Below are 16504 nucleotides of genomic sequence, written 5' to 3' on the forward strand. Positions count from 1 at the left end.
TCAAGATGACATTTTTTTTTTTTATGGCAAAGTACAGTAGTTTGGAAACATCTTTAATTTAATTGCAAAATACTTTCTCTGGTTACTTACTTAAAACTGTCTCCCATTGCTGAGCTACACCAGTATTTCAGGATGCAGACTCTTGATTTCGACGTTTTACATTACATTCTCAAGTTAATCTACCCAAATCATTAACCCCCAGCAGGAAAGACTTTTAATTATGTAGATTCACCGAGCGTTTTTCAAGAACTCTTTTATTTCTACGAGTTCAACCATCACATACAGTGGGGAGAGGAAAGGCACTGTCCTTCTGCACTCGATTTCATGAACCAGCATGTTGAAACAAAACAAGTTTTGGCAAATGCATCCAACTCACGCAGAAAACAGTTAATGCCCTGGAGAATTCCTGCCCTCCTGGAAAGGAGCACTGATGGCACTTCAGCACGCAGCAGGAAAATCTAGACCTAAGGGAACCTCTTTGTTCCCTCTATAATAACTCAGTTCTGATATACACCTCATGGTGTGATATCTGAATCAGGCTAAAGCTAACAAAAAACAGTCGTGGATTTACAGTCATAGTTGGTCCTTCTCTTTTATAGGTCAGCAGTCACATCAAAATTGAAAACAACACCAAAAATATCTCTTGATGTTTTAGAGAAACCAAAGCTTTGGGGAGAGGATGGAGGGAGGATGCTGCATTAACTTCCCCAGAGAACAGGTATTGGCTCGAGCACTTACCTCTCCAGTACAGCCCCCCTGTCCTCTCCAGTACAGCACTCTGCTGTCCTCTCCACGTTTGGAGTCATCTTGGGAAAGGCTTCTCACTGAGGGAGAAAAACATTGCTGCTGTAAATGCTGCAAAAACCAGCAAGTCATGACTGGCACAACTCCAGCCCTCCATAAAACTGTGCCGATTTACTCATCTGAATCATTATCAGAGGCTGAATAGCATTTGAGAGGAAACAACTGTACAAAAGCACGCTGTTCTTTCTGTTAATGTTGTTGGCAGGGTCAGGAGCAACGATTCATACCACCAAGCATACAGCATATACCAGGTGATGAATGATGGCAATAATCCTACGGGAAGGGAAACATGAAATGCCAGGGTTTGTCCTCTACAAAGAATGACACCACATTCTTCTGACCTGTGTAGCCAAGCCCCAAACACAGCACAGACATGAAGCGCTTAGAAATCTGATCATGTTTGAGTTGAACTGGGGGAAATGGCCCTGCTCTGGAGTCTCCAGACAATGAAGACATCAAAGCACAACTGGAAAGAGTGAAGCATTTTGTGGCAACCTGTTTTACAGCTTTGAGAGTGTCAGAGAGCTGAAGTGAATCTATCTGTAGAAGATCATCTTGTGGGAGTTCCCAAAATGCATTGGTAGGTGTCTGTATTTTGCACGGTGCAAAATGCCACAGAAGCTCAGTTGCCACAGTCCTCATTGCTGTATTGATGCACTGGGTGCAGCCACCAGAGGGAACCACAGAGTGGATTTATGGATGTTGAAACTTCCCACGTGGCCACTTACGTCCAAGAAAGTTCATTTCAAGTTTTATTTTCTTTATTCTTGCATCTGAAGCCAATGAAATCTCTCATCTGTCAGCCTGTGTACAGTTTTACCCATTGCAGTATCGGAGTTAGTAACAGCATCTCTATCTGCAGCTACAGACATCATTATTTATTTGCCCTGCTCTGCTCCCAGAAGTCCCTGGTGGGATTCAGTTATCACTGAGTCTGTACTTAAATTAAACGTCAATCTATTATCAGACAAACCTCTGTGCCTCCAGTATAAATATGTGCTCTCTGATCCTGGGATGGACTTGCAGCCAGCAGTCCTTCAACACATTTCTTTCTTGATCCACATCTTTCTTGCATTTCAGAGTGCCCATGATCTTACCAAAGACAAATTCTATGACACCAGGAAGAAACATGCTGACTCCATCCTCCTCACTTTTGTTACCTGCCTGTGGCTATCCCAGAGCTATAGATGCTGGCTGCTGCCAGCAAACACACAACAGCTGAATACAGGAATTAATGAAGGGAAAGAGGAAAACAAAACGTAATTACTTCATTCCAGGACTCTGCAGAGTGAAGTGGCTAAGGGTGCTGTGTCTGTTGTGTTGTGGATGGGACACACAGAAGCATCTACACATGTTCCTCCTGGAGGCAGAGTAATCCACCCATGGTTGTATGTCATGTGGCTCCATCCTGGGAGACCACATCTAGTGTAGAGAACAAAAAAAAATGGCATGGCCCTAATAAGGGTCTGTAGGGAGATTTGTGCATGCTTCCAGGAGCTACTGGATGTCAGATCTTTGTAATGGAATAGGAATGGAGAAGGCTCAGCACCTCAGGAAAATAACAGCTGTTGGGTGTATCTTGTGCAACATTTGATTTAAATGTGTTAGAGAGTATGGAATTGTTTTAATTGATTGAATGGCAGAAAAACAAAAACAAACCTTGAGACTCATTATCCTTTCAAACTGGTGTTGATGAGGAATAGCTTGGAAACCAGCAGCCCGTCTTCAGCCATTACTAATCTTCCTGGAATTTAAGTGAAGTCAAACGAGCTATGCCAACTTAGAGGAGCTGAAGATACAGCTTGATGGAATTACACAAGCATGAATATACCATAGGCCTAAAGAGAATTAGGCCCATTCTTTTTTAAAAAAGCAAAGCTTGATTAAGGATGTTCAGTATAGGTTTAGAAAAAAGATCACTGCCATGCCTCACTAACCTCATTGTGCTGTTGAAACATGACCCAGGGAGATATTACACTGCTCTGGGCTTTTCTAAAAAGTCAAGAAAGTGCGGTTTGGGGAGCAGGGGGAACAACGCTTTTGTCAGTGCTAATTGCAGGCGTTAATAGGAGCAGTGGCACAGCAAACTGTCTGACAGTCTGAGAAGTTGGAAGCACAAGTGCACTTCATGGGTGCAGACATACAGAGATAATTTTGCTTGCAGAATGGAGAGGCAGGATCTGCGCTCGAGAGGAGACGTGCTGATACTCCCAATGTACCATTCAAAGGTTCAAGAGCTGCAGTGAACGATGGGGGGGGTCGGGTGGAAGGCATTTCTGAAGATGTAAACATAATTACTGCTGATGCCCTTGGGGCATTGTTCTAACATTTGTGAAATACAGAGCAAGAGTTTTATTATGTATTAGTTGTAATGGATAAGCCTCTAAGAAAAGAGGCACATGAGCAGATATTTAACAGTGACACCCAATGAAGCCATTGCAAACTGGGTGTACCATGGGAAAAAGTTGGATCTGATCCCATTAAGAAAATACATAAAGATCTGTGGAAGATGGTGGCCTGCTGACGTTGGGATCCAGACTAGATAGCAGCCACCACCATAATGTATGCTTGGGGGTTCTTATGGGAGAGCCACTGGGTTGGGCTGAATCAGATAAATTCAGTCAACTTTAAAGTTCAGTCAGGAATTTTCCTGCTCAAGGTACATTAAATTATGTTCTGAACCAAATATCCAAGCAGCCCTAGCCAAAAGAGGATCATTTTTTTAATTGAGAATGGACATTTTTATCTTGAAGGATCCCATAAGGATCCAATTAAGGCAGCACACAAAAGCTGCTAAAAAGGCATTTGTATGCTCAGGGTGTGTGGGATCTGATGGAGGAGTGAAAGTTTGTGGTTAACACTTGTGGAGAAGAGGTACTGAACATGGCCCAGACTGCTACTTCAAGAGCCTTTGGGTTATTTCCTTAGTCATTCCTTGACTCAGAGAGCTTCACAGGTCAAAATTCCTGTCATCCAAAGCTCTGTTAGCTTATCAGAGATATTTAAGTAGTAGAAATTGTTTAATATATATAGATATGCATTTGGTCTTTTTGTTTCAGTGGAAGTTTCCCTACAAAATCTTGGACAAACGGAGGATTTAAGCAATGATGTCGGCAGAAACCTCTACTGCAGTTCTCTCATTTTAGCAGTGCAAAGGGATTGAACAATCCCTTAGATATGGCATTTTATGTTACTACCACATCTCCTTTCCTTCTTGTTTGTAGCAAATCATCTTTAACATTGAAATATTCTCCTGTGATGGAAAAGTTCACTGGAGGCCAATGCCTCGTTACACTCTGGCATGTACCTTCCCCTCTGCGGATGCAGCTCCTCCGAGCGCCGTGTGCTCTGTCTCTCTTCATCATCCGTGGATACAGAAGACACAGTCAGAATAGCACAGGTCACCATCCCGAGGAAGTCGAGCACTGCAGCTGACAGGGATTTCAGTCAACACCATGGAGCTCCTGTGTGTGTTCTGCGCCTTCAGGAGGAGCAGGCAGCATCTGCCAGCCCTACCGCACGCAGCCCTCTGCCTTTCCTTCTGTCCAGATTTACTGTCTCTGTCCCTCTGCACAACCTGATAGAAAGCCAGAACTTAAAGATGTTTATACTCTCCCGCTCTTTCAAAGGGGGAAGAATGGAAGGCTTAATATAGCCTGAGAAACAAAGACAACAGCATGGGTAAGTAAGAAAGCACAGGTGTAATTTCTGGGCACAGTGAGAAGTCTTTTAAAAGCTCTTAAATGAGTAGTGTGTACATGTTTACCACTGCAGCAGCTGACATATAACCACAGGAGCACTGCACTATGGGGATAAAATGAGAGCTTGTGGAGGGCTATTGAACACTGGGAATTTTCACAGCGAGGCAGAACAAAATTATTTAGCACCAGGGGGTTCTCTAATTTTGGCACACTGGGAAAATAAAGCAGCGCCTTTGTCCAGAACTAATATTTCCTCTCCAAGGGCCAACTCCATCTCAGTGCTGCTGCCTCTCAGATGCAGCCCAGGTGTGAAGGCCAGCTCTTGTTGGGCTGTTCAAGAAAATGCAATAGGGATATTCACCCAAGACTTAATTGAAGGCCTTAGCTGATTCCATCTTTGTTGCTTCTGTTAATTGTCCCAGGGCTTACAATTTAGCATATATTTTAAAATGTAAACAGATCTTCAAGGCTGATGGCTTGGAGCCCAGGGAGTTTCCTGAATTACCAAAAAACAGAGCTGGTTGAAGCGTTTGCTGAGAGAGCAGGTGAAAAACCCTCCTGAGATGCCTGGAGCTTTGGCCCTGACTTGGGACCAGCGTGCCTTGTAGCTATGTTTGCTTGGGAGCGCCATCCTGCAAGGGTTTGCAGCACAGATTCATGGAGGACGAAGCCCCAGTCGCTCACCCAAGCACTGGGTGAGTTACAGAGAGTTACAGACCTGCCGTGTGCCTGGAGCAGCAGGTTAGGACTTCTGCTCGACAGCTTGTAGATCGCTGCCCTGCTACTACTAAAGCTGCTACCGGAGCTCGCATTGATTTGAAAGGCCGCAGCGCAGCGCATTACAAGATCATCCCATTTTTATGGCTGAAATTACGCTATCTACAGCCATTAAGTACCTTTTTTTCCTCATTAAATTTTGATCATTTTCTCTGATAATATATAGCCTTGGAAGATTGCTGTTCCAAGTTCCAGCTTTTGCCTTGCTCCCAAGGTTAGGGCTTTAAAAGTGTGATCCTGCAAATTACTCCCCAAGTAAGGATTTTTATGCAAATAATCCCGTTAACTTTACATGAGAAAAGGTTTGCCAGATCGACGCTGTTATCCCTGAGCTTACAATGGAAACACAACTGACCTTTAGCTGTAATGAGTGCTAGTAAAAAAATAAGTGTGACAAAATTGCCTGGATCTCTGCAAGCTGCCATGAGCTGAGTGGTGCTCTGGTTGGGGACAGATCACACAGCACGTCGAAGGAGTTAAGTCATTTCATGGTGTTAGATAACGGCTAATTGACAGCAGATATAATGCATGTTGATAACCAAATGTAATTCAGCAGCTAAGAATGAAAGAGCCCAAATATCTACTAAACCGAGCTGGAAGGGTGGTATTGTAGGAATGTTCCCAAAGCTTTTGCAGCTGAAGCAAAAAAAAAAAAAAAAAAAAAAAAAGAAAGAAAATGCGATGTTGTGATGTAATACAAAAGAAAGAGGAATCCAAACAGATGGTGCAGCTGGTATGTAAGACACCAGTGAGACTGCACCTAAAGCATGGCACGTTGAGTGCTGTGCAGTGTAAATATGCAGCAGGCTGTGAGAAATGCGTCTGAGTGCAAGTGTGATGGCACTGTGCTTATGGGATTGCAGGCAGGACAAAATATCTTGGTGAGCTCGAAAGCCAGGACAGAAAGATCTCCTGTATCACACCAAATCAAACTCAGCCATCAGGAGGTGCAAGGCAGTAAGGCAGATACCTTCCAGAAAAGGTTTTTTTCAAGAAAAGGGTAGATCTGGCACTGAGGGACGTGGTTTAGTGGGCATGCTGATGATGGGTTGCTGGCAGGGCTGGATGATCTTAGTGGTCTCTTCCAACCTTAACGACTCTATGATTCTGGCAGGTGGGCAGGTTATCAGCACTGAAGGAAACAGGGCAGGCGTGTTGGCGCCCCATGGGTCTTTCCTCCCACTTTGATTCCAATTTACCTCTTGGTGCCTTCCCCTCCCTTCAGTCCAAAGAGCCACAGCACAGTCCTTTGTGCTGATCGAACGACATCCCTGGCACCTGCCAGCCCCGTTCTGCCTGCTCCAAGGCAGCCAGCCCTTAGCATTATTAACACAAACACTTGCCATCACTCTGCAGCTAAAAGCAAACAGGTCAGCAGCTCTGCCACCGCATCGTGCTTCCCTTTGCTTCCTTTCCACTCCATTTCTCCTCCCTGCCTGTGCCTGCCCCTGACCCTGCTCCATCACTCACTGCGTGCCTCTCCTCCCGCTTTCTTCCTACCCTGCCTTCCCTTTCTCCCCTCCTTGTCCTTTGTCACCCCATTATGCAAGTGCCTATTTTCTCTTCATTTCCTTGCTTTTACCATTTTCCTTGCCTTGTTTCCTCCCTTCCACTCTCTGGTGGTATTTTTGATGCCTCTCTTTTTATTGCCCGGCTGTATTTTCTATTGTATTACCCGCCATTATCTCCAAATACATTATTATATATTTTCCCCCTTTTTCCAGTCTGACGTTTTGTTCCCTGTAAGGCACCAGAAAGCACTAAAGGTTAGAGAGGGAAACTGAAAAGCATTCCAGTAGTTTTCCATCAGTCTGTGCATAAAGCACTTCTTCCACTTGATGAGAAAGCAGCGAGCAGTTCCTCCCTGCATCAGGCTCTTTTACAAAAGAGGTTTCTGCAAAAAGAAACCAAGCAGATTGCTAACCAGCCTCTCCTTATCTTGGCGGACCCGCTGCTTTTCTGTGCACTGTGATGCCGATGCCACATGAAGCCATGGAGAGAGGAGGTGGCTGCCAGCATCACTCACTGTGGGTTCTATGGCGGTACGTCCCACCTGGAGAACACACCAGGAAAAGAGATCTCCAACTTTGCTCATCCTGAAGTGGCAGCAAAATGGGAGGTAGAGGAGGAGATGCCTTGCCACAGCCCCAGTAAAGCAGTGATGCTTTTAGCACAAAGCACCCACATGTGTGAGGAGGTGCTGCAGCAGCACCGCACACCGCATCTGTGCTGTAAGCATTGCTGCATGATTAGCAGCGGATGAGACGAAATGCAATCTTGAAATGATGCCTAATAAGGCACAGGGAAAATGAGAGCATACAGCCAGAAGGTGAAACCTCAGTTATGAAAAATTTGGTCTCCTGCTTTTCTTTAAAATATAATTTCAGTCAAACGGATCTTATTTGCACACTTGCATTTGTCATGCTGTCTCTTTTCTGCAACCACACAATACTTCTATCTCTGATGAGGAAATATTGTAAATGCTTTTGTCTCATTCTCCACCTTTGCTACGGTTCTCCGCTTTTTCCCCAGCACGAAATGGAAAAAAAAGTGCCCCTCATCTAAGGCACAGTACCAGAGGTTTAATGTTGACAGTGTGCTTTGTCACTTTGGCTCTGGAAAAGGCTTACAAAAGCTTTATTAACAGGCTCATTAGCACGGCCTGATTTACTTCTGCAGACTTTACTCTTTTACTAGTTTCCAGGAGCATCAGCATCAGTTGCAGGGCTAATGAATTCGCTCAGATTTGCATGCTAATGAAGCTCCCATGACTCTCTGTTCTCTCTACTTCAAATCAATCTTTGCTGTTGCTTGAGGAATATTAATAGAAATAAAAGTAAAGGGGAGCACCAGACATTCAGCTGGACTTGCTGTAATCCAAGGCTGCTGTGCCATTCGTATTTCATACATTACACTATTTCACATCTAATTTCTTTCATGCTTTACTGATTGCAGCTGTGCAGAAGGCATCACCCTTAGGAGATTCCCGGAGTGGTGGTTGGCCAGGAGCTCGAGGGACTGCTTACCTAGAATCACATCAGAGCTCTCAGTTGATAGGTCAGCCAGGTGGAAGCATCTGTGCACCCATACAGTTCTAGGTATTTTTTCCCAAACACACAGATTTCAATTCCCTGCAACAGAAATAGAAAACCCTTCAGTTCTGGTTCTCTTCATTTTCTCTACTGCCCGGTCATGAAGCATATCCACAAAAATGGGGTGAGGCATCTGTCAAGGTGGTGGGGCCCGGTATAGGGGGTCTCTGGCTCTGAGCAATTGTTACCTCATGGGCTGGTTCACTGAAAAATGACTTTGTGCTGGAACACCTTTTGTTTTTGATGATCGTGACAGAAGAAAAATGAATTTGGAATTGAAAGGAAGAGTTCAGAGCCCTAAATCCTCTGCTCCGGTAGGTCTGTAGGTTTCCTACCCCACAGGATCAAACCAGCAGACACAAACAAAGCAAACTGTTAACTGGAGATATTACTCTTTCACCCTTTTTCATTTTAGCAATGATGAATGCTGGTATAGAATCATAGAACTATCAAAATTGGAAAAGACCTCCAAGATCACCAAGTCCAACCTCAGCTCACCCAACCATGCCCACTGACCACGTCCCTCAGTGCCACATCTCCATGGACCTTGAACACCTCCAGGGATGGTGACTCCCTGGAGATGACTGTTGCCCTAGGAAGAAATCCCATTGCACAATCTTATTTTTATAAGAATATTTCTGGCTTCTGAAAGCACGCTTAACACATCCAAATTAACAGAAAAGTGGATTCTTCATCGAGCAGCCTCCCATGCCTGCTCTTCATAATTTGACACAATAACAAAGCATACATGGAGATTAAAATGCGCTTTTTGGATGCCCAATTGCAAGAAATCATTCAGCAAAATACATGGTACCATTTTCATGATATCTTTTGTGAGCGAGCATAAATCAAACAGCTTCATTTTGCTCATTGCAAAAATAACACAATCCCTATGTACATTTTTTTTCCTTTTTTTTTTTTTTCTCCCCCAAACAGAAGTAAAGAAAATTAAATAAAATGAAAAGCAAGCTGTGGACTAATTATCCTTTCCTAAATGACTTCATATTGTAAAATAGCCTATTGAATGCGTAATGAACATCATTACCACCAACTGTTTGCAAGTGAAGGAGAGCTGAGCGGTCATCCCATCATTATCAGCACTTGTTTCCCACGTGCTGCAGAGTGCCATGGTGAGAGGGATGCCTCCTGCCCCAGCTGCTGGAGCAGCAAGCCAAGCTTACAGCCTGCAACTTTTATTCACGCTCAGTAGCACCTCACCCTGCCTCCAGCTCCAATCTTACACTGTCCTTTTGCTGATGGATGTGTGCTGGGGACTGGCAGCTCTTCCCAGCAGTGGGGAGCTGTGTGCGTGGGGAGGGGGTGGGTCTGCTGCTGTGGGAGCTTGGGAGAGGTAATGGTTGTTGGGGCACTCTCCTGGGTGGGGTGTTCCCATAACACAGTGAACATTTTTTGGCATTTATACCAGATACTCCTTGTAAATCTGTTTGGTGCTCTGAAGCGAAGAGGTCATTTGTAACAGTTTGGCCTGGATCACCCTGAATGAAAACATCCAGTCAACCCCTAATTGTGACAAATTATATTAGTCTGTGTTTGTGCAACTCACATTGCAGCAACTTAATTCAGTCTGTGCTTGGGTCGAGGAACCAGACCGAAGAACAGGACCTGCATAGCCCCCCTTGCATCTTGGGCAACCCCACATCCCAAAGTGCTTCCGACACATGGAGCAGGTTAGTCCCACTCCATGCTCAGTGCTGGGAGGCAGGGCATCTGGCTGTGATGCAGCACAACATCAAAATGTGTGAGAGAAAGCAATGCCATGGGTTTGTGTGTTGGTGCCCCATATTCCCCCACTCCCTCTGGGAGAAGTCCCCTGGGCCTTCCACTGCTTCGTTCTTGCCCAAGATGTGACAGTGAAATTAAAAAAAAAATATCTAAAATTAATTTTCCTACATGACATATCTTAAAGGGCACTGTCAATTGGCTTTATAATTACATTTCTAAGTCACTGGAAGATTACACTGAAGGCTGAACTTTACAAAACCTGAATGTTTCTATTTTTTTTTTTTTTTTTTAATAGAAAACCTTTTGGGGGATTTAAATACAATCCTTCAGTGCTGTAACCCCATGTAACAGCAACTGCAAGGAAATGGCTGGAATATGCTACCCTTGTTCCTCCTGCTGTGCAGCTCTGATTTCCCTCTGACACTCCTAAACCTTACAGGATTCAGCAGCTCCTTCTCCAGGGATGAGCAGTGTGGTTAATCACAAGTGCTCCGTTCTCCCCAAAATTGTGACACCACCCTCACTCCTCAGAATCTTGAGAAAAGGCTTCAAGTGTTAATATTGGAGCCAAGAGGTTTATTTTGCTATCTGGCTTTTGAGCCTCCCAGATATCCCCACTTCATGCCTCCAGGCTTTTTTCTGCAATGAGAAAAGCCAGAAGCATCTTAGCGGAGAGCTGAGCTTCTCACCTTATCAAATTGCTCCAGGTCTGAGTAAGAAACTGAGAGTCAGGAGAGTGAGCAGGGATATCTGCAGGTCTGCCTGTGGGGAAGATTTTGTTCCGGAAACATTGAAATGAGGGGAAATGATGAGCTGTGGTATGGGTGGGCATCTCCCACGGCCCTCAGCTTAACTTCCACCTCGCGTCCCATGCCTTGTGTTTGCTGTTGAATTAGAGAAAACGCAGCAAATTTGGGCAACGTTTGTCCCGGCTCTTCAGGGGCACTCAGGAAAGGTGTTAAACAGAGATGTGATTTAAAAGCCCACTAGCTAAACTACATTAAATTTTTACATTGCTGTTCTACATTGAAATCAGGCTGCTTTCCTCGCAGCTCCCTTCGCTTTGAGATGAAACACAGCTTAACGAGTTAACTTTTCCATGTGAGAAGACTCAACATCTAGTAAGGCAGGAAAATAAAAGCAAAAAGAATCTAGACTTTGTTGTGGTCTGGTTTGCGAAATGTGCATAGGAAATGATGGAGCTCCCTGTGCTCATCCACGACAGGAATCTATATTAGTTTTTTTCAAAGTCTTACAAGCACAATAAGCTAATGCTGTCTCTTGGCACAGGTAAGATTTAGTCCTCTCCTTCTCTAATATATTTGGACCCAGATTCTCTGCTTGTATAATCCATTGGCTTACATGGATTTACACCAGATATTGCCATTTGATCTGTGACTGGTCTTCGTTTTCTGGCTCTAGTTTGAGTGAAAGATTGGAGTTCAAAGGACAGTTAATAGAAAAAGAAATCTTACATGTCTTGAAGACAACAAAGTTGCGGTCTGGTGTCTAAATAAATAACTGAAAAAAACAATTAGATTCTTTAGCAGGGTCTGTTGTGATAGGACAAGGGGAAATGGTTCTAAACTAAAAGAGGAGAGGTTTAGACTGGATATAAGGAAGAAGTTCTTTACAATAAGGGAAGTGAGGCACTGGCACAGGTTGCCCATAGAGGCAGTAGGTGCCCATCCCTGGAGACACTTAAGGTCAGGCTGGACTGGGCATTGAACACCTGATAGAGCTATAGGTGTCCCTGTTCACAGCAGGGGAATTGGATGGTATGGCCTTTAAGGGTCCCTTCCAACTCAAATGATTCTATGATTCTATGTTTCTATGATTCTGCTTGCCTATGGCAGCAGTGTTGGCAGAAGTGTGACTATACTCCTCCAGCACCATAGAAAAAAGACAATATTTAGGTAAAAAATGGATACCTGGTTAGTGAAGTAGCATAGCACTGCACTGAATATAGTTCAAAAAGATAGATCTCAGTACTCAAGATAATCCTTCGGGTGATCAAAAGCTTCATCAGCAGCAAGTGCTTGCAGCCTGCCATGCTGCTCCAGATAGGTGGCTCCAAGAGAGCACCTCATACAAGTTATGTAAATGCATGTGTGTGTACCAGGCTTGAATTAATTGTTGGGCTTCATTGAAAATTTGGGTTTTGTGGCTCTGACTACAGACAAATTGCATGGAATGATTTTGCTCCTAATGTGAGAGTGTTGGCGATTTTAACAGCATTTGGTCTACTGAAAGAAGGGATGGCCTGGAATAATAAGCAGCAATTCAAAGATTTATCTAAATAGATTTGGCAGTTCCCTCGCCCTTTGCTTGCAATGTGTACATATCACAATTGAGACCATCCCTTGTAAATTACCACCCTCCATGGGGTTCTCATGTTAAATTATTTCAAATAAGCAAGACCAAATGCTCTCAACTTCGCCAGAGATAATCAACTAATGTAAAGCAATTTCCAACAGTTATATTTTTCTGCTTCAGGCTCTTTAAAAACAAACAAACAAAACAAACAAACAAACAAAAAAACCATACAAAAACACACAGAGAAAATTGGGGTGGAAAGAAATAAAAAATGTCATCGATTGTTTGCTAGTGCTGGGCTCATGCGTGAGCCTAAATATTAAAGTTAGCAGCACTGGATTCCAAGCCCAAGCTGTTCCTCTGTAACTCAACAGCAGCAAGACTGGGCCCTACACTCTCCATTGCTATGGAGACCATGTGGATGAGATGTTTTTCATTAGTCAGGAGATCCATCTCCTCATATAAAGCTGCAGGTATTAGTTTCTCTTCCAGGGCTTTTTAATTATGTTCGAATATAAGTGCATCAGTCAGACAAAGAAGTTGCATTACCTCCTAAATTTCAGATCATGACACTCTCTCCTTCAGGCGTTATGTTTGCTGTTTGCATTGGCTTTCAATTTACAATAGCCATTTCTTGTTGTAGCATAAAAGAACAAATTTCACTGCAAATTCAGAGACTTGATGCAATAGAGATGGAACTTCGTAATTTACATAATCAGAAATGTAGCGAGCAATAGCTGAAAGTTCTGATTTTAGACTTACCCCTGAAATAGAATGGGTTTTTCTTTTATTTTCTTGTGTTTCATAAGATATGACCCATCATTTTTAAAATAATTGTGGAATTCTGCTTTAGCATTGCCAGTGTGCCCCATTATCACTCAAACTAATCGGCCTGGAGAATGAAACCCCCAAAAGAAATCCTACAAATTAGTGAAATAAATACAGTTAATGATGATAATTAAGTCACTAGGGATAATTGAGAGATTATCCAATTACTATCTATAATTCTTTGACTTGCAAATAAGAGTATGTAGAGATAATCCATTCTAATAATCATTAAAAAAACAAAAAAAAACAGGGAAGAAGCATAAAAAGCCCCCAACTCGAGAATCATTACATTCCTCCATGACTGGAGGTACTTTGCCAATTTAATTGCTTAATTTGAGTTTTTCTCGTCTGCAATAATTTTTTAGGCAGCTGTTGTAAGACTGTGCTCTTGAGGAGGTGGAGATATTGTGGGTCAAAACTCAACTCCCTTTGCAGGTCCTGGGGACCGCTGCTTTTCCCTGGGATCCAGACCAAGACAGGTGCTTTTGTTACAATCATTTATAGGGCTGTGTTTGGCACAAGTGACTTAAGGAGATCTAAATACAGCCTCTAGCAAGTCAATTAAGGATGTGTTTCATTTTTATCATGTGCATAGTTCCTTTGGATCTCATCCATGGAAATCAATGGCAAGGCTGCTGATGGTTTGATTGGCTTCGGATCAGAGCCAGCAATTTTGATTGTGGAGATCAAATACTTCAAATTAAACATATGACTAATGCTTCACAGGATTAGGGAACCAATTAATGGAAGTGGGGTGCTTGTTATAAAATTTCTATTAACTTTCATGCAGATATTTTTCCTAAACACAAAGTGCATATTCATTACACTTGAATGCATCTCAGTAACTTGGAAAAAAAAAAATAGGAGAGACTTAATTCAACCAGCATCTCCTAATGAGTCTATTGCAAGGAGTATGTGGTTCTGCACAGGAAATTAAATCTGTGCATTGAAAGACCTCATGCCAAGACCTTGTACCAAAAGCCTAGAATCATTAAGGTTGGAAAAGACCACTAAGATCATCTGGTCCAATTGTCAACTCATCACCCTCACACCCACTAAACCAACTTTATAGTGGTGTATTTTTATTTCCTTGGCCACAAAGGGAGCCCTGGGAGGCCAGTTCAGTTTTGGGGCAGTTCTGCTCCTAATGGTGCCCAAATGCCATCCTGAAGCCAATGAAGGGCAGCACCCTTCAGCCCCCATGTCTGGGTGCATACAAACGCTTGTAACATCAGGGCAGCATAATAAGCCACAAAATGTTCCTGTAAATACTGCTTCACACTTGGGTGAGCAAAGCATGCTTTTATCGGAGAGACAGTACGGGGTGTAAATTACATTTTAATTGAGAAATTGCAAATGCCAGCTTTTGCTTTTTTGTATGTATTTTGCTACTGAAAAAGCCTGAGCAATGCTCCCTGCAATGAGCTCACACTCCTTTTTTCAACTTTTGGCTTCATTTGCCATGCTTCTCCTCCTCACTCCTAGCAGAGCTGCCTCTAGGCCTTGCTTGTTCACAGTTTGCTAATTTTCCCTGCAGCATTCATTGGCTGGAAGTGGGCAGCCTGGCTCTCCCTTTGCCCTGCTGAAATACAGCCATGTCACTGTAGGGTGGAAAGCAGAAAGAAAAAGTTCCTACTGGGAGCCTGGGCATGGGATTACTTTTTGCTGTGCACTGTAAGCTTGCTTTGTCCCTTCCCAGAGCAGCCTAAGGTATAGTGGCCACTGTGGGGCTCACAGGAACATGTCTCAGGTTGACATGGCTTAAAGGCACATGGTTAGTGAGCATGGTAGTAATGGGCTGATGGTTGGAGTAGGTGATCTTTTCCAACCTTAATGATTCTATTGTTCTATGACACCTTATCACAGTCATCCATTTGGGGCACACTGTGGTGCAAATATTCTTTCTCCTCCACCTGAAAATACCATTCCTGGAAAGCTGATGTTGTAGCACCAGGAGCATCTTAGGACTTAGGTCATCTTTGGAGATCTTTGTATTATCTTCATTTTTGAAACCTTGCTGATGTATCCTAAAGGGCTACCATTTGTTACTAATCATGGAATCTTAGAGTCATTAAGGCTGGAAAGGATCACTAAGGTCATGTAGTCCAACTGTCAGGTCATCTAGTCCAACCATCAGATTTTGCAAGAGCATGAGATCCTATAAGATCTCTTTTCCCTGATGATGGAAAAAGTCAAGATTTTGTAGCCCAATCAGAGAGCATTCTGATCTCTGGGCTCTCACATCCCTTTTTCCTGAGAAGCTTTCCCAGAGCCCTGAGAAGAAGAAGAGAGGAGCAGCACCTCATTCTATAGGGCAGCTGTTGAACCATTGAGCAGAGGAGCTGGATATGGTCAGGCAGGGAGAGAGGACAGGCAGGGGAGGCAGGACAAAGCCAGCTGTACCCAACTGGTGGGGCTGGCAGGGCTCCAAGAGCCCAGGCAGGAGGCATGGAGCTGTGTCCCTGCTGAGAGATGTGCGGGAGCATCAAGCACTCCCAGCTGGGAACGCAGAGCTGCAATTGCAAATTGCACCCTTGGTGCTCAGGGGGCTAAGCTGAGCCCATTAGCCAGCTAATCCTCACAACAGGCTTTTGTGAGGCTACTATTTTGTTCTGGGGAAATGTATGATCTACTGATTACACAGTATCCCAACATGCCAAATGTATGCTCGAAACCAGCAAACAATAAATATTTAATTAGCCGGTCATTTTGACAATAACAACAGGCAACAATTAGGCTGGCTTTTCATTTCCCGTTCATTTAGTTGTCAGTCTTGTATAGCTAGAGTTAGAAGCCAGCTTCTGCCTTGACCACAATCTTTATTAGGATTGTGAAGACAGAGAATATGTAATTTTGAGCTGAGGTTTAGATCTATGCCTCTGATTTCTCGTGCTGTTGTGCAGGTTGTGAATATGACTCAAATAACCATTAATATAATATGGGTTGAATTTGAAATTTTGACATGTTTTTTCTCTTTTTAGGCTAGCAGTGCCAGTGAATGTTTCACAGGCAATAAGGTCATGTTGCAACCTGATGCTACTGCTCTGCTCTTTTCCCATCAAGGGACACCTCATCTGCCCATGATCAGTCTTCTCATCCAAGCCTCTCTCCATCCTCATTCCTCTGAGTATTCCACTTTATTCTTCCTCTTCTGTTTGTCCATAGCCCTTACACTGAATCCCAAAGAGCCTTGCCAGTAGGGTGCCACATTTTAAAAGAAAAAGTGATGAAGAAAAGCCATTT

At 43.5% G+C, this 16504-nt stretch overlaps 1 long non-coding RNA gene across 1 annotated transcript in view; it reads right to left on the minus strand.

The window, feature by feature from the left end:
- Positions 1-549: 549 nt before the first annotated feature.
- LOC149916178 (uncharacterized) overlaps positions 550-16504 on the minus strand; it is a 29438-nt gene continuing 13483 nt past the window's right edge. The window contains exons 2-3 of the long non-coding RNA XR_016470548.1: positions 8309-8413; positions 550-824 (exon numbers count right to left, since the gene is read on the minus strand). This is a non-coding gene — a long non-coding RNA (uncharacterized LOC149916178). The remainder of the gene's footprint in view (positions 825-8308; positions 8414-16504) is intronic.

Source organism: Phasianus colchicus, chromosome 13, assembly GCF_987193195.1.
Source record: "Phasianus colchicus chromosome 13, bPhaCol1.hap1.1, whole genome shotgun sequence".
Lineage (NCBI taxonomy): Eukaryota > Metazoa > Chordata > Aves > Galliformes > Phasianidae > Phasianus > Phasianus colchicus.